The following is a 19,329-nucleotide window of genomic DNA, read 5'->3' on the forward strand; positions in this document are numbered from 1 at the left end:
TGTAGGTTAATATATAGGGACACTAGTTCTACTCATATTTTTAAAATAATAATGTGATGTACTCATTCGAACACTGTAGTCAGTTTCCATAATTTTTCTTTTACTTAAGGTTTTTAAAACCATTTATTGATTATTTCACTTGACCAGGGTTGCTATGTAGATTTAATATCTATATTTTAAATTACACATGCATGTGTAGCTGATAAAAATACAATTAAAGATCAAATATTTAAAACATATTACCCTGGAATTGTTTGCTGGTTTTATCAACAGACACAATTGTATTTTAAATAAATGAGAATGATAAAAGTCTCTCCCATAAGAAGCAACACAGAAACAGACTAACAAAGCAAACCAGTGGTGACATTCTACAAATGTATGCATGTGAGCAAGCTCCTCTGCAGTAATCTAACAATACAGAGAAATATCACAGAATCTGATTATAAAATAATCTTTCAACAGGAAAAAAAATAATATCTGGGGAACAAATGAATCTCACTTTCATTTATTAACTCTATGACAATTTGGGCACAGCTATGTAATTTTATGTAATATATCATCTTATTTTAGATTATAATAAATTTACTTCTTTTTGGTCTTATTTACAATTTCCACATAAGAATTTCAAAAAGAAAAAAAAAAAGTCTGTTTTATCTTTATGGAAGGTTTTTATGTAGATAAGAAAAATGTTATTTCTCAAAGTTAGACTTCTTTAGAAGATGACTAGTAGTACCATATCCTCGCAATCACTGGCACAAAAGTTACAGATACATGAAATTTTAGCTTGGGAAGTCTGCCCTTACTAAACACATTTAATGCATGGACATGGTCTTCTGTATGCTTACGCTCATAGCCATCTGCTGTGTGGGCACTGTTCCCGTTCACAAGTTGACTGGAAATTTTCCTTAGAGTATTCATGGCAAGCAACAGGAACAATAAGCCAAGGCTTTCTCCATCGACCAGAATCCCTTTTTTTGCTGTTCATAAACAACTGACACAAATACTTCAATTAACACACTGGGAAACTAGCTTTCAGATAGCAGTATCTGAAAAGTAGCAAAACATATAATGAGAAATAAAACTACTGCTACCAGTAAGTTTCGTTGTAGTGGCAGCGTAGGGAATAAGAATAACCGTTTTTTGGTGAGAAGAGTTATAAACAAGAAAGTATTGATATGACAAGGCACTCTCCGCAAGTAAAATTCTATGGCAGAAAACAGCATTAGAAAATAAACTTTATTCCAGAGATGAGGAATATTCTCCAGAAAAAATAATCTGAGTAACTGTACATCCATAAATGAATTTGCCATGCTGAATTCTTTCATACCTGTGTGATCAACCTCAGACTGGCAGATCCCAAAACATTTTAGAAATGCAGGGTGTCAAAATTAACTGAGTAAACTAAAACTGAGGAAACCAAATTAAGCAGGAACCTGCTTGTGAACTTTTTGGTTACAATGTCCACGAACTAATAGGTTTGAATTCACCACTGAATTACATGAAGAAGTTATAGTTTGAGTATATGGTAAAAATGAAGCTGGTGGTGTAAGAAATGTACTTTCCTTCCTTATATATAAAAATTCTATTTCCATCAATGTGGACTGTTTAATACTGTAAGAGTATCATGTTGATGAAGGTCCTGAGCAATTTCCACTGCTACTATTTTAGCATCTTCCAGACAAAAACAGGCAATGAACACAATTAGTGTAACTGTGAATAACTTGGGGTAGGGGTGGGGGGAGAAACTATGTTCTCTTTTTGGAAAGAACACAAAGACAGATTGAACTACCTCTTGATGATGAACATGTACATAACTGAGGGAAAACTAAATTATAAAGGCATAATGCTGGCTAGGAAAAAAAACATTAATAAACCCACTAAAATGGTTTTGGGGGAATGTGCTCTCGAGCTGTTACCTGCTGATAGACCATTTTCATTACCTAAAAAATCATACTGCTGTTCAATACAATTCCTACTTCATTGTATTTTATATTCAAAAGCCAAGCAACTTAATTTTCAGAGCACTGGGGAAGAAACCATTACTGATGTTAATACTCTGACAGCTTATATAAATCACTTTCTGCTTCTGGGAGTCAAAACAGGGGCTCATCAGCTGCGAAGCACATTGGTATTTCACTGAATGACTCAACACCACCCAGCACTTTATTACATGAGCTACATCTGTTCCAATGGAATACAAAAGGCTACTATTCTAATTTAGTACAGCTATACTCTGGTTTGCTTTGGAATAAATGTCCAAACAAGAGTAAGGTAGTACAGATCCCAGTCTTCAAAACCCATGTTTGCATTTTGGCTAGTAGCAAAAACGGAAGCATGTTGAAGCATTTCATACAGAGCAAAGACATGCAAGCAGGGTGGGTTGCTTGCCTTGCACAACTTGTAGAAGAAAAAGTAGAAGGACCACTGAGTTTACATGGCAATCTTTTTAAAATAATACATGATAAATAATGTCAAAGAGCCAAGTACTCACATTTGTGACTATCTCAAGTCCTACTGCTTGAGGTCAACATATTACCATAGAGTATCTTTTAAAGCATACTACTAAGAAAAGGGGAAAAAAGCAAGTCTAACATGAATTTGCGAGAAACTAAGTGTAGAGGGCTAATGAAAATATAGTATGTTTGAAATTAGGTCATGGCCTTAAAGCCGTATGTTGCCTTCAAAAGGCAATCTCCGCAGTGAAAAAGAATCTGGACTCTGAAGAAAAGCAGATATCCAATGATCTGTCCAAGACGAGAATGAACTGTCCAAGAAGACTCTGGTTAGGGTAACTTCACACACAAAGGTGTATACATGCAACCTGGATTGAATCTCTCTTAGGAAATCTCATCTCTTTAAAAAAATTTTGCATGAGTTAGACATCTGTAACTAAAAAGCATACCAACATAATGATTCAGTCCTGGTACTTCTGCCCATTCTTTCTCTGTCCTGTATTAGAAAACTCACTGTCTGAGAACCAGAGTGCTTCACATTCTAAATCAGAAAAGCAAGTACACTAGACACATGCTGTAATTGCTGTCCACAGAGCAAAGGCAGATTATTTATTCAAATCCACAGCCAGTATTTAAACATTGGATGGTGCCAATTTACTTTATGAAAACATAACAGCTTTAATATGTATATGTATATGACTAAAAATAAATTATTTTCTTTTCACATTTAGATAAAAGTTAAGCACATATCACAAGTATTCTGAAACAACCTCTCAAAAATATTTTCAGCAATTGTGGTAACTAGGTACAATTCAGGAGTCCACCAAGGGATATTTAAATGTTTCTAAATGAGTTAATAATGAACAAAATCTGCAAATACATCTGTGCACCTCATCCTTATCATCTGGTTATGCAAAAATGGCATGGAAAGCCTTAGAAAGTTACAGAATTTTACTATCATTCCTTGTGCTATGTACTCCTTTAGGAGCAATAAACATCAACAAAAATTCAGCAAACTCTTGCTCTCTCACTCTTCCTGCTCCATTCTGACAAAAAAGTAGGAAAATATTAAAATAAGTTAATGGATTAAAATGTGCTTCAATCTAAGCAGATCCATCAGACCAAGCTGCACAGAAAAAAAACCAGAAACCTCCCCCTCAATTTCTAAGATATGGTGGTGGTAATGGAATAGTCCATATTCAATAGTAGGTCAGTGATTTGAGCAGTCAGTTAAAAACAAGAGCAACCTGACTGGGTTACATTCTTCTCAGCTGAGTCCTCTTGATGTCCCAAGAGACCCAGCCATGGATCTGCTGTCATACCTTGTGCCAGGAGGGAAAATCATGGCCCCTCTTTGCCTGAAATTCTGTTAAATTCTGCCCAGAACACAAAGACTCATGGGGCCAGACAAAGCATGAAAAAGGAAGTACATAATAAAAGATATACTGAATTAAGCTCTGGGGTAATAAACTAAATTTCATCTTGTAAATTATTTTTTTTTAAATGTTTCCTTGGTTATTAGGGGAAATTGGGAGCAAAATGGACAGACATTTCTTAGAAACTTAAGAAAACCCCTACACTAACAGATATTTACAGAATCACAGAAACACAGAATGGCTGGGGTTGGAAGGGACCCCTAGAGATCATCTAGTCAACCCCCCTGCTAAAGCAGGTTCACCTACAGCAGGGCTCACAGAGTCATGTCCAGGTGGGTTTACTCCACAACCTCTCTGGGCAGCCTGGTCCAGTGCTCTGTCACCCCCAAAGTAAAGAAGTTCTCCCTCGTATTCAGATGGAACTTCCTGTGTTTCACCTTGTGACTGTTGCCCCTTGCCCTGTCACTGGGCACCACTGACAAGGGCCCGGCCCCATCCTCTGGACTCTCACCCTTAAGGTACTTGTACGCATTCATAAGATCCCACCTGAGCCTTCTCTCTCCAGGCTAAACAGGCCCAGCTCTCTCAGCCTTTCCTCATAAGAGAGATGTTCCAGTCCCCTCATCATCTCCGTAGCCCTCTGCTGGGCCCTTTCCAGTAGTTCCCTGTCTCTCGTGAACTGGGGAGCCCAGAACTGGAAACAGCACTCCAGATATAGCCTCATCAGGGCAGTGCAGAGGGGAGGATAATATGCCTCAACCTGCTGGCCACACACTCAAGAAGCTGAACAAGACTGGATCCAGTACTGACCCCTGGGGACCACCGCTAGCTACAGGCCTCCAGCTAGACTCTGTGCCACTGATCACAACCCTCTGAGCTCTGCCCCATTCAGCCACTTCTCAATCCACCTCACTGTCCTCTCACCTAATCCATAGTCTCTGAGCTTACTTATGAGCATGCTATGGGAGACAGGTAGAATGCCTCACTGAGGCCAAGGTAGGAAACATCCACCGCTCTCCCTTTGTCTACCCAGCCAGTCATTCCATTGTAGAAGGCTATCACTTTGGGCAGGCATGATTTCCCCTTGGTGAACTCATGTTGACTACTCACGATAACCTTTTTTTTTCTTCCACACGCCTTGAGATGACCTCCAGGATGAGCTGTACCATCACCTTTCCAGGGACGGAGGTGAAGCTGATTGGCATGTAGGTTCCTGGGTCCTCCTTCTTGCCCTTTTTGGAGACTGGAGTGACAAGGGCTTTCCTCCAGCCCTCAGGCACCACTCCTGTTCTCCGTGACCTTTCAAAGATGATGGAGAGTGTCTTGGCAATAACATCTGCCAGTTCCCTCAGCACTCAGGAGTGCATCTCATTGAGGCTCATGGATTTGTGGGTGTCTAGTTTGCTAAAGCGATCTCTAACCCGATCCTCCTCAACCAAGGGAAAGCCTTCCTTTCTCCAGACTTCCTTTCTGGAAGGCCACCGTTGGGAGTAAAAGACCAAAGCAAAGAAGGTGTTCAGGAACTCTGCCTTCTCTGTGTCCTTCACCACCAGGGCACCCACCTCATTCAGCCGTGGGCCCACACTTTCCCTAGTCTTCCTTTTCCTATTGATGCACTTGAAGAAGCCCTTCCTGTTGTCCTTGACATCCCTCACCAGACTTAATTTCAAATGGACTTTAGCCTCCCTTGTTACATCCCTGCATGTTCTGACAAGGTTCCTGTATTTCTCCCAAGTGGCCTATTCTTTTCCCACATTCTGTAAACTTCCTTCTTTTGTTTGAGGTTTGCCAGAAGCTCCTTGCTCATCCATGCAGGTCTCCTGCTCCCTTTGCTTGATTCCTTACTCATAGGGATGCACCTGTCTTGAGCCTGGAGAAAGTGATGCTTGAATATTAGACAGCTCTTTTGTACCCCTTTACCTGCCAGAGCCCTATCTCACGGAATTCCTCCAGGCAGGTCCTTGAAAAGGCCAAAGTCAGCTCTCCTGAGGTCCAGTGTTGCAGTCCAACTTAATTGTCCTGCTTTCTCCATGCAGGAACCTAAACTCCACTATCTCATGGCTGCTGCAGCCAAGGCTGCCCCCAACCTTAATATCCCCAACCAGTCCTTCTTTGTTTGTTAGTACAAGGTCTAGCAGCACACCTTGCCTCATTGGCTCCTCCACTGCCTGTGTCAAGAAGTTACCAGGAATGCTGCAGGAACCTCCTGGTCTGCATGTGCCTAGCTGTTATCTTTCCCACAGGTATCAGGGAGGTTGAAGTTCCCCCATGAGAATCAGGGCCTGTGATTGTGAGTTATCATCCAGCTGTCTGTAGAAGGCCTCATTGACTTCCTCTTCCTGGTCAGGTGGCCTGTAGTAGACACTCACAGCTGTATCCCCCATGTTGGCCTGCGCCTTAATCTTTATCCATAAGCTCTTGACTTGTTCTGCATCTACCTCTAGGAAGAGCTCGATACATTCCCGTTGCTCCCTTGCATAAAGAGCAACTCCACCACCTCTCCTTGCTGGCCCACCTTTCCTGAAAAGTATGTAGCCATCCGTGACAGCATTGCAGTCACATGAGCTATCCCACCATGTCTCTGTAATTGGCATAAGATCATGGCCCTGTGACCACACACAGATCTGTAATTCTTCCTGTTTATTCCCTGTGCTGCATGTGTTGGTGTACTGGCAATTTAGAGAGTTATTAGAGCATGCAGCCTCCCCAGGAGGGGTGCAGGAGGATCCACCATAGCCACACATACCCTTGAGGTGTCTGGACTTCTGGTTTTCATGTTAGGCGGTGGCTAAGGAACATATATCGTTGCTCTAGTTGGCCTAGCTTATTCCCCAGTAGGATGCAACGGTGTGAGCATTGCCACTTTAGACCCTTCCCACCAAATGCTTCAGTTTAAAGCCTGCCTCACCAAGCTAGCCAGCCTGCTGCCAAAGATTCATGTACTTCTAGACAGATGGATCCCATCCCTCCCTAACGGTCAAAGAATGTCCCATTGTCATAGAAGCCAAACCACTCATGATGGCAGCAGACACAAAGCCAGAAGCTGACGTGCATTATATGTCTATTTCTGGCTGCACCCTTTCCTCTTACTGGTAAAACAAAGGAAAAAAATCACTTGGGCACCAACATTTTTCACTTGCACACCCAGGGCTTTATAACCTTCCTTGATTCTGACCAGATTCTGACTTGTGGTGTCATTCATGACCATGTGAAAGACCAGCAGTCTGTGCTCTTGACAAGTTGTGGACGAGTCTTGGCAACCTCTCCTTGGCATCCAGAAGGCAGCACACCTCATGTGACTCCCTGTCAGGCCAGCAGATGGGTGCCTCAGTGCCTCTTAACAGACTGTCACTCTTGAACAAGCACTTAACTTTTTTGTGGGTTTTTTTTTGTGTTTTTTTGTTTGTTTGTTTTTGTTTTTTTTTGTTTGTTTTTTGTTCGTTTTTTTTTTTTTTTAACCTAGTGCTGCTAGTGTAATTTCTCCTCGCAGACCTTGCTTATGGGGGTCTACAGCTGTTAAAGCTTAATTCCTGGTTTTGGTTGTGATGCCAAAGGGTGGAGACTGAAGTGGAGTCCTACTTTTCTGGGTTACTAGGTACCAAGATGCCTCATCCTCTGTCATGTCTGCCACAGAAGCATGGCTCTGAAACCACCTGTCTATCTCTTTCTCAGTCCCTCCAATACTGCACAGTCTTTTAACTGTTTCCTGCAGCTCGATCACTTGTCATAACAGATCATCAACCTGCAGGTGCTTACTTTTTCTGCAGGAGAAAGGTCTGGGCACTTGTAACTTACCACCTGTACCAAAGTCTACTTTCTTACCAGTTCCAGCTGGGTGGAAGTATCAGATATCACAGGGCTTCCTTTGCAGAAACACTGGCTTAAACTCCAAGAAGTGTGCCTGCTGTCATGATAGAGACCTAGAGCACCTACTTCGCTGAGCTGTGGACCTATACGCAGGGTGCAGGGCCCTCCCTGCGCACCCCTCCTGGGGAAACTGTCATGCCAGGCCCTGGCTGCCCACCATGCTCCTCCACGCCAGTGCTCCCCAGGGCCGTTGAAGCCTGCCATGGCTGCTCCTGGCAGCACCCAAGCCATGCCAGCCTCGTTTGCCAGAGCTGCGGCTGCTGGTGGGGCTCTCACTCAGGCTTCCCTGGCTCCAGGAACCCCCTGTCCAGCTTGATCCAGCGCTCAGCACAGAACTTATCATTGCTGCTGCTGTGTACCTTATTCACCTGCTTTGCTGCTCTATTTTACTAACTGCTGTAATTTCTCTGATTGTTGAAATTTGTTCAGTCCTGCCGTGTACTTCTGGCACACACAAAAATAATAGACTTAATTTATCTAGATTTCAGACACACTTACCTGAGATTTTTAGACACACACAGAAACCCCAAAACACCACACAACAACAAAGTGCACAAAAACCCTTTGCGTTCCTCTTCTCATGAGTATACATTCTAAGAGGCATTAAATTTTTAATCTCACAGGGGAAATAAACCCACCAAAAAACAAAAATAAAACAAAAAACTAAACAAAATTGCTTGCTGCCCACTTACTGAAAAGACACTATAATTATACCCTTTAATAAGCACACAGATTCCTGCTAATCCATTTCTAACAATTTAAAATTATACAGGATTCATCACAGCCTATAGGAATACACAGTTCTAGACAAATATTATGTTAGTAAAAACAGAAGGAATATTTTAAATAATCAAAGGCAAAACTTCTTCTGAAATGCATCATTCTCTCACTCCCAAAACACATTACAAATCAATATTAATTCTGTATGTTTTTTCCAGCACATCCTCTGCACAGTGTTCAAAGAGCTTTTAATGAGTCCTGCACTCTACGCTTACTATAGCTTTCTTTGTATTTCCAGAAAGGGCCACAAAGAAAGGAAATTACAGCAGACAAAAATATAAGGTGTGTTAGGAGGAGATAAGTTACTTTCAGAAAAGTAATTTCTATTATTATTAACAGTCTGTGCCAGTGTTGCTCTGTAGTCTTCAAAGAGTACTTGTAAGAGCAAAGACAACATTTTTTCCACTGTCAGCAACTGTAATTCTGCAGGAATTAGCTGATATGAACCACCATAGAGATGAAAATAGCATTTGTACTGTGAGTGCAGAGGAAAATGAGATGCTCTGTTACCTAAATTAGTAGAATTAAATGTTCATCAGCCTCGCTGAATATTAATCACCCACAGAGTTTGTCTTCATATTGCAATGAAAATCTTCCCTAGTTCTCAAAGCATGTCTACCTCAAATTCCTTTCCTTTTACATCTATTTAGAATTATATAACCTGATTCAAGATATTTCAGTCTAGATACAAGTCATTCTAAAGGAAAAGGGAATAGTATGTCAACAGTAGGAATACACTGTAGCATTTATCATTGTAATTTACCATTCAATCACTCCTTTCACATTAGATTTCTACAGAAAATGTTACACTCGGAGCATGGAAGTGTCTTTCTAAATACAAAGCTTTTATTTTTTTCTTCTTCATTAAAAAAAAAAAAGAAAACAGCACTAAACAAACAAGCCAACCCTTAATCTAAACAGCTTGTCCTAGTCATGAAAACTAAAGTTTGCAGTACCTGAATAGCACACCTTACAACTGGGAAATTCGATGGCATTTTATTTTATTTTATTTTATTTTAGTTATTTAGAAATAGTGAAAGTTAATTTCATTGTGTAGTTTTTTATATCTATAGGTTTATAAATGATATAAATTAGCATCTTTTCCAGTTCTTTTATAAATGGTTATAGGGCAAAATCCAAAATTGTGCTTAATTATTTCTCAGTATGTATTTTAGGAAAAGTGGTAAAACTTACTAGGCTGCAAGCATAAGAGATGCTATCTACCACTTCCACAGAAGAGATGATAACCAAAAAGCAGAGCATTGGGTCCAAATGGTGATGAGAAACTATGTTCTTTAAGACTCCTCATTTTTTAACAGACTGGAAAAAGTGGTTAGCTGTGTGTATTTTGTCAAAGTTGAAATAATTTCTACTAGCTACTTTTCTTCATAACCTCATTTGCTGAATATATTTTGTAAAATCAACTCGTCGGGTTTGGACTGTGCCTGGATCCTGCAGCGTATTATCAGAAACAAAACAGCAAGTCCCCTCTGCCTGCATTACTTTAAAGCTGACTGGGTTTGCCATCTGGGTAGGACTTGTCTCCTGTCACTGTTACATGTATCAGTCAATTAAGTCTTAGCATACCATGCTTCTGTGAAGCTACTGCATTTTTAAAGATACATACTCACTTCTAGGCAGGACCTTTCACCTTGTTTCAACATACAACAAGCTGCCAGTTCCTAATCGAGTGCTCTATTACACTCCTGTGACAAATCTAACTGAAAACCCATGTTACAAGTGCTTCCACCTACTCATAATTCACCCATGCATTTTTTAAATGCATCTTGCAGTTTAGACTGTTTACATTTCTTCAGGATGCAGCAGAGCAGCTGGGCTACACCCCAGTTCATGTCAATACATTTTAGAGAATCTTAAACTGTCCTGGATCAGAAGATGATGATTCCCTGCTGCTGGGAAGTCTTACTATACCATAAAGCCAGTATAGCTGCATGCAGACCAACTCATCCTTCCTGGCCAGTGGAAGTTCTTCAAACAAAAGTTATGAAACCCCATAACTCTTCTGATGATATTAGAAACCAACACTACAAAAATGTGTCTTCATTTCTTCCATGGCCCATTTTGCCTTCAAATTAAAATAACTGAATGGCGCCAACAGCTACTTTTTCACTAAGCTTAGGAGCATCAAGTCCTGCTGTAGTACCACTGATGGTTTAATCTCTCATATTTTAGTACAACATGCTACTTATTGTCAGTGTAATGTTCTACTTACGTGCAAGAGTGTTTTTACTAAAACAACAAATATTTGTGAGAGATGGGATTTTTTTTTTTCTTTCCTGAAAGCACATAATGGGTATTTACTGAGCAAATACAACCCGCTGTCAGTTCACTGGACAGTATCAAGTCCATAGAATTCAGTCCTGAAAGTAATAATTGTAATAGAAATTTTAACACAAAATCAGATGGAAGTAGTTTTGTTCCCTTTGTAACTAGTGATCCAAGCTCCCCAAACCAAATTTTCTTCTTTTCTTCTGAGTACAATGAAATATGAACCAAGGATAAAATAGTAGTAGCAATGAGATATTTCAAAACTGTTCTTAAGTGTTCAGGGAATTATATTATGTAAAACTATAAATTAAAATGAAACGGCTAAGACAATATGAAACATTACACTGATAACTCATCATTTGCTTCATTACTTAATGAATCTACTACTCGCTTAAACATACTTTCAGAATGTATAACATGCCATAATAAAAGTGATGAATGTCACATTTGCTCAGTAACAACGTATGTGAAAGTCAGCCAGCTAAATCTTATCTTTGCAAAGCATGTTTCCTGCAGACATAAAAGGCAGCTGCACAGCTAAAGCTCTTCAAAGGCTTTGAAGATGTACACCATTGTAATGGTCATCAAAAAGATCATGAATTTGTTAGTGTGTGATCTGATGAGTCCTTCATAAATGAATGCCTTCATTCCACCTCTCCATGTTACACTTTCACCTACTCAGTGATACCATGCACAGTGTCACACCACTCAAGCAGTAATGTATTAACTCTGGCTCAGTGATATCAATCGCTCTCGTGCTTTTTTAGGACAGTGGATAAAAACCTGGCTTTGTTCCCTCTACGAGCTTTTTTGCTTTTATGTTAATATGATAAAAGAAAATACAGAAGAAAAGTAAATTTTTTCAGCAAAGTGTTGAAAATAGAAATCGCTACATTCAATGACATTGAAAAAAACACCTGTAGCATTCCTCTGTTTAAAATATCCTTCTCCTCTAACTCAAATGTACATGTGTCAGTGTACTGACACAATGCACACGGCAGTCACTTAGATGTAGTACCAACAAAAAACCCCAAAATCCACTCATGATTTCTGTTAACTTTCTCAGGCTATGAGCAGGTGTATGACTGAATATGTTCCCTTCTTCTATGTGTCTGAAGACAAGGCATGTAATCATTTTGCCTAACTTTTTGACTGACACAGATGTGCATTCTAATGTAGTAATTTCTGCACCTGTCACTTCTATTAACTTGTAGAAAAAATATTTTAGTTTTATGAACCTATACATTCAGAGTGCATTTACAGACTTAGAGGGATATAAAATCCCAAACATCCACAATTAACAAATTTCTACAGCTACTCTCACCCTGGCTTAAGATAGCCCATAATGATAAAATCTTCATTTTTATTTCTTTGATTTTTAATACTTGATTCCTGTTTCCTTTTTCCCTGAGTTTAAGCTCAATTTTGCTTTCCAGCTTCAGGTTAGATATTGCCTTCTTCTATGAGAACTCACTGAAACATTTGAATTTCATTTCACCATCTTTCCTGCCAATTCAATTAAGGTCTGTTTTTGTTAGGTTTAAATTAATAAAACAGTATTAAAAATGAGGACAGAATTCTCACTTTCTTTAAGTTGAGCTATCAAATTCTAAAATAAATAATCTTGGCACTTACTCCCTACAGATAAATAAATCTTTATTTTTTGTAGTGCTAGGTGGTGCATTTAGATTATATTATTGGACTGACTAATTGGAAAATATTTCCATCACTAAAATTGTAATTTCTATTTAATCAAATAGCAAATAAATAAATAAATAAATAGATAAGCATTGCTAGTTTTTGTGGACTATGATTGTTTAAGAACAGAAGAATAGTTTTGTAAACAGATCCAAATACATGTTTTTGAGATCAGTTCAAATATTGCAACTCAGACTAAGGTAATTGGCAAATACATTTTTTTTTTTTAATTTTTGACTGAAAGTTAAAAAATAACATTAATATATTTTTTGGGAAAAAACCCAGATCAGTATGTTTTCATTAGAAGTGACCTAGACCTTGCATCAATTCTCTAATTTCCACCAGCATAATTTTTAAAAGGTTAAGTCTGTTTTCTGAGCCAAATTTGTAAGTACCATTCAAATGTTACAGTTAGCTTCTTAATTTTGCAGTTTCATAGTTTGGGTTTTTACCTATAAATTTCCAACTTCAAATCTTAAACTTCTTGCTATCCCATCAGCCCAGATTTCTTCCTTAGTTTTAGAAACACAGAAAAAGAACAAGAAAGATTATTATGCCAGACCACAGGTACAGCAAAACCACAAGAGCATCCACTTTAAACGTGTGGCTTACAATTTTCCTAAAGGATTTTAAAAAAATAAAGACAATATTGGTGTGAAGAACAAAGTATGTAAAATAGTAAGAAATATCAGATAATCTGAAAATCATTCAGGTGGATAAAAAAAGAATGTAGATGTTCAGGCACCATTTAACTGGATTTACCAACTCTAGTACTTCATAGCTAGACACTAGTACTAGATTGCTAGTCTTTAAAGGAGCACCAGACAAATGCTTTTATAGAAAAGGCAGGGAAAATAATGGTGAAGTGATTTTAAAGTGTTATTCACCTAAGACAACCCAAACACTTCATTGAAGGTGAATGAAAACTATGAAAATACGAGAAGCTACTTACTAGTTGATGACTAACCAAGAATTTGGAAATATGTTTTCTGTCAATCTTGTGAGCCTCCACTGAAGATATCAGAAATCTAACAATTCAGCAGCTTTCACTGAAACAGAACAAAGTTTTGCATTTGATCAGATAATAATGTTTCTGTTTGCATGATACTTAAGTAAACAGACGATAGCATAGGCATTGGACTGTCCTTTGAAGCAGGCTTGAAGAAGTTACAATATTTATCCTGGCAAATCTATGAAGTCAGTACAAAAGTAATGCAGGAATTTTTATTTTTAAGCAGCTCTTCAAAACTGGAACTCTCATTGAAATAATTTTCAAGGCTTTTAATCAGCTTAGGAGTAATTAATGATTTAATATCTGCTAAATTTAGGAAAATGTTAATCTGAAAACCTTTTGATTTTATAACAATGATTAATTACTGTCATAGATAAAGAAATACTGATTCTGAAAGAAACTGTTCAGAACACAGAAAAACCACTCAAATAACAAAAAATAATCCAAGCCTAATCTTGCACAAATTTAGAACTAAATCTATTTTAGAGAAACCTTTTCTTCATTTATATACATCATCAGCCACTCTCAGATATACGCTATACTGATATAATATGAAATGTTTTGACTTTTCACACCTTTTGTTACCTAATCTCACAGTTGATGATCCTAAAAAACATGAATGAGTCAACAAATAAAAAGTTAAATAAAGATATATTAGACCACTAAAATATTTTCTGCATTATCCTGTATACACCCTATCAGAAAACCCCATGACATGTATGCAGATTCTTAATTAACGTGAAACCATAAACAGAGTTTAGGAAAATCTTGCAAAAACTGCAAACAAACTTACTTATTTGATTTTATTTTTTTAAATCAGCTTTAGTGTCTGTAGATCTATGACACTGGAAGAGTATGCTATATATGGAAGACTACAAGTTAAAAAAAATCATGAGATAGAGCATCATTCAGTGTACTGTAAATTCTACCAGCAAAATACAGTTGTATTTGATCTTCATTTACAAAGAAGCTTTGTTAGCTTTCTTAAAAAAAGCTTTCTGTTCACTTTAAACTGCTCATGAGTTGTTCATGATAAGAAGCATGACAACCACAAGCAAGCCTAGCCCTCTGTTCCATGCTGAGGTGTTTTGTTTTTCTGCACAACAAGTTATCATCTCTCAAGTCAAGAAACCTTCTTGCTTTTGACAGGGAAGTCCTCAAGTATACCCCAATGTCCTTGAACAAGTGTTTGGGTCAAAGTATTAGAGGAGCTGCAGAAATAGCTTCACAATTAAATGATTTTTACTGTTCCTTGTTTGCCTCCATCTAATATATTTGGTAAGTATCAAAGATGTCTAGTCATCCCGAAGGAACTACAAACAGTAACAACTGGATTTTACCAAAACCAACAAAAAAGCAGCACTAGCCATGCTGCACAGTGTAAACCAATTACCAATTAAGTGTCAAGTGCACCAGAATTAGGCTGCTGATTCTTGGTTAACATCTGGGGCACATCATCAATGACCTAACTTTTTTTGCACACAGGCCTATAACTCTTCCATACAACAGGAACAGGAACAGTTTTCTTACATTTGCCCTTTAAAAATGTTAGAATATTCACAGTCTGTTCTGTTTTTACATTTTCTTCTTCAGAATTAGGAAATTTCTTTATTGCTAAATTCTCCAGTATCACCTTTGCTAGCCTTTTCAGGTCACTTCCACTGATCTCACCCTTAACAGTTCTCTTGCAATCACAGAGCAAGAAGATAGATTTGCTTTTAACATTCCACTAGGATAATTGGCCTCTGGCTAGTCTTAGAGAAACTATCATCGATAGCTTTACAAATTATACTTCCAGTAGGAATGACAGCAGCGTTGTTCTTTGTATGCATGATCGTGATGAGTTTCTTCATAGTATAAAGGTTCTGGTTGTACATTGAGATACATACAAGTTGTTATTATCTATACTAATCCTAAATTGTTGTTGTTGTGTCCTGGTTTTGGCTGAGGATAGTTTTCTTCCTAGTAGCTGGTGTAGTGCTGTGTTTTGGATTTAGGATAAGAATAATCATAGAATCACAGAATAGTTTGGGTTGGAAGGAACCTTAAAGATCATCCAGTTCCTCCCCCCCCCACGTTGCCATGGGCAAGGATACCTCCCTCTAGACCAGGTTGCTCAAAGCCCCATCCAGCCTGGCCTGAACGCTTCCAGGGACGGGGCATCCACAGCTTCTCTGGGCAACCTGGTCCAGCGTCTCACAACCCTCACAATAAATCATGTTAATAACTAGTTGTTATCCAGTTATTAGTTGTGGCTAAGCAGTGTTTACACCAAGTGAAGGACCTAGGCTTCTCACACTACCCCACCAGCAAGCAGACTGGGGTGCACAAGAAGCTAGGATGAGACACAGCCAGGACAGCTGACCCAAACTGGCCAAAGTGATATTCCATACTATATAACATCATGCTTAGCATATAATCTAGGGGGAAGGCTGGCTGGGGGCCACTGCTTGCCATTGGTCAGCAGGTGGTGAGCAATTGCATTGTGCATTACTTTTTTTTTTATGGTGGTGTTGTTATCCCTTCCTTTTCTGTCCTGTTAAGTTGTCTTTATCGCAACCCATGACTTTTTTCCCAATCCCTTTCCACATCCCACTGGTGGGGGTGAGTGAGCAAGCAGCTGTGTGTGGTTTAGCTGCCTGCCAGGTTAAACCACAACACATTGTTAGGTCATTCTGTCACCTTTTCTTCTTCTGGTTTCAGAGCTCATTTCCTCTAAGCTACAGAATTCACATTCAGTGGAACCAAAACAATACATCAAGCCTTTGTATTTTTTATTATTTATTTCTGTTAGTGTATTTTCTTAAGATCCCAAATTTTCTCAGGAGTTTCTCTTACTCCTATTACACTATTTCTTGGAAATCCAGGATCCAATTTTTCTTCTTGATGCAATTACTTACCTGATATTAGACTGGTTGTGATCTGTAAAAGCACAAATGTTTCTGGGATTGTAAGCATTCAGCTCAAGAGCATAAAAAATAAGCCCAATATGGATAATAAATTCTGACAAGTGTCATAATAGAGAAAACCTGTCAGTACGTGAGAAATTAATGGGGGAGATGGGGGAAGGGGGGGAGTACAACAGACACTAGACCACATATTTTCTCCTCTTTTTCCTTATTTTCTTATTAGAGATAATAATAAAACCATAAATATATTCCCTTTTCTTGTTTTATGAAATATTGTGGCTGAATTCTTGATTCCATGAGAGTGGACAGGAAAACTCCCAGTGGCTTCCATGTGGAGAGTTTTTATCCTGTATGTATTGGACAAAATCTAGTGGTTACCAAGCACAAGAGGAAGTCAGGACTGGAGTTTTGATCACACGCATCCATGTCACTGGCACTGTGGTTCTTAGCAAATATTTCCATATGCCTTAAAGCGTGGAAGCACATGCCTTCACTGAAGCATTATGGGTACCTACCATAGGACAGACTGCTAGCATGCTCAACATTAGCTACAGGGTGAACTTCGTTTCATCAGATGAGATTCAGAAGTTTAATACTTAAATACAGGTTCATGTTAGGGGATTCAACCACAAAGCAGAAGTTTCACCTTGTGAGTAATATCACAAAATATTTCAGATGCTTCTGGTCTAAATTCTTATCACATGTGAAACTACAAAAACATCAGCAAAGACAAAAAGAAATTATTGACAGCTACATCTACTAATGCTTTACTAGGGCTTTCATTTGTACCATCTCTAAAGTGAATCATCTGTTAAATCAACATTAGAACTCAAATCTCATTTAGAGGTCTTTCTTTCATAGCTGAGATTGGAATAGGCCAAGAATATAACCTGGTCTATCTGCAGGGCATGTGAAGGAATTTTCAGTACTTTTCTGGCATTAACACTCTACAAAGCACATACTGCCATCTTTCAAGCCTCCAGTGCCAAAGGTTTACTAAAGCAAAACTTCTTTGTAATGGATTTCTACATTCATTACCTTTTAACTCTCTTCAAAGTAATTCTTTTATGTGGGAAATACTGTCTGCTTGACATCTGAAATAGCGCAGAAATGGTGCAGTGGAGAGCATCAGACAGCTCAACGACCAGGATAAAGCAGGAGTGCTCATGAAGCTTGCTGGAATATCTGGTTTGGGTTTTTTTTGTTTGTTTTTAAAACACTTGTAAGAAAAAAGAAAGATTACTGAAGGAGAGAAAAAGTGACCCTAATAATGGAGAAAATGGCAAAAGTTAAAGCAGAGGCTGCCTGTGTCTCTGATACACGCATTCTGCTTCAGTGGATAACTCATGGAAATTATTTAGGAATGGAATTGAACCTGATTGAGCCTACATACCGGTGTGAGTACCTCAGTCTTATTGTGATAGTATTTCAGATAAAGATCTGAGAATAAAAGAGAAGAGAGGAACTAATTGTCTCCAAAAGACTGGGGAAAAAAGAATCCAATGCAGGACAAGAACACCATAGAAGAATAGCCCATACAATCATCTACAAATGCTCAGACAGGAGATTCACTCAGATTCACATTAGCTCCAGGAAAAGCAAGTCCTGCTTAAAAATTAGCAATGGGATAATCTACATATTAAATCCAGACAGCAGAAGGGCATGTGCTCTACCAGATATGTGTAAAAATAATTATTAAGAAAAAAAAAAAAAGATATCTAGTACTTCTATATATTGTAAGTGTATTAAGCAGGGAAAAAATTGTAAAAGTGCCTTAAACCTAAGTACAGTGAAATGTACAACCAACAACAGCATATTAATATTGTGTAACACTGTGATAGCATGACCACAAAATGTACAAGTATTTTGCATCAGTGACTAATGTTACAAACAAAAAGAATACAGAGCTGTGAGCCAGCCAAGAGACAGAATTTGGAAGATAAAAACTAAGAAGCAACTAAGTACAACTCTGCAAATAGGCAAAACCCTGCCAAACGCTTATGAGGGATGTCTGGCTAAACCAAAATGAAGATAAGTGGCACAGGGAACAGCTGAGAACCCCTCTGGATGTTCTCAGGACAAGTAGCACAAAAAAGTCGGGCATAAAGAGGAAAGGAGAAGAAAGATGAGTAGCTGGCTTGCATTGAGTTTTCTCATAAACCTCTTGGGCCTGCTACATTGACTAACACCATCAAGCACTGTAGCCATTAGCTCTGTGCTACCCTATACTCATAGCTGATTTGTGTTATGACTTCCAAAGATTATTTTGTGTGTGCAGTATTAATGATTAATAATACATAATAACCAACCATTGGCACAAAGGGTGTCATCATTGAATGGATTTGGTAGTTTTGTTTTAAAAATTTTAAACTGACTGTTCTAAATATTCTTAGCACAGTGATCTATTTACCCAAATGAGACATATATACACACACACATATATATATATTCAATTAAAACAGATGGTACTATCAGTTCTGAGTTATAAGAAAATGGATTCTTAAAGGAGCAGAGAAAATTCCCCTACTTTTCCTAGTAAAACGCAGAAATCAAAGATCAATATGCTCACCCAAAGAAACAACTGAAATAAATAACAGGTGAACTTAGGTGGATTTCTAAAAATTTCTACGAAAATAAGGCACACAATATTATAAACAAGGAAGTGAAATGTAGAATATATAAAATTCAACGACCAACAGAAAGTGATCACCAGAAGAGGACTATTCTAGGCAGATTTCATTGGAAATTGAGAAAGGTATGAGTAGTAAGAACACATCAATCAAGAAACAGGGATAAACATTTTGCCAGAGTCTGAAATGATGTGATGAATATCTAGTTTTAATCACTAGAAGAAGAAACGTGGTTTAACAATGGGAAAAGTAATGGATCTAGAACTGCATTCATTTCCAGCACTGAGGAAGAAAGTACTTATACTGAAAGAAGGA

Source organism: Falco naumanni, chromosome 3 (genome assembly GCF_017639655.2).
Source record: "Falco naumanni isolate bFalNau1 chromosome 3, bFalNau1.pat, whole genome shotgun sequence".
Classification (NCBI taxonomy): Eukaryota; Metazoa; Chordata; class Aves; order Falconiformes; family Falconidae; genus Falco; species Falco naumanni.